Below are 378 nucleotides of genomic sequence, written 5' to 3' on the forward strand. Positions count from 1 at the left end.
TCCTTTTGAGATACAAAAGATCGGACAGTTATCGCGAGGGATGAGGATGAAATGGCAGAATCCAAGGCTGCAACAAGGAGCAACATGACGAGCGAGTTCATATCGCAAATATCCACTGCAAGCGCCCACGCAGAAGATTGAAGCGAAATTATTATCAGTTCAAATACATTTTTCCAAAACTTGTTGCAAAAATTATGTAAACATTAAACATACCCTTAAAAGGTATTACACGCAACAATCAGAACTTTCAACGATATTGTTACTATAACAAACGAGTCACAAAAGCAACAATTAACCTACTTAATCCTCGTTATCCTTCTCTCCTTTTCTCTCCTCTACGTCTACTTGTTCTCTCTTCACTCTCATCCTATCTGCTTT

At 38.4% G+C, this 378-nt stretch overlaps 1 protein-coding gene across 2 annotated transcripts in view; it reads left to right on the forward strand.

Annotated features, from left to right (window-relative positions):
* Positions 1-378, forward strand: part of LOC119581794 (oplophorus-luciferin 2-monooxygenase non-catalytic subunit-like) — a gene marked incomplete at its 5' end in the record, with an annotated part of 10,354 nt that overhangs the window by 7,893 nt on the left and 2,083 nt on the right.

The sequence above is a fragment of the Penaeus monodon genome, chromosome 15 (assembly GCF_015228065.2).
Source record: "Penaeus monodon isolate SGIC_2016 chromosome 15, NSTDA_Pmon_1, whole genome shotgun sequence".
In the NCBI taxonomy this organism is placed as follows: Eukaryota; Metazoa; Arthropoda; class Malacostraca; order Decapoda; family Penaeidae; genus Penaeus; species Penaeus monodon.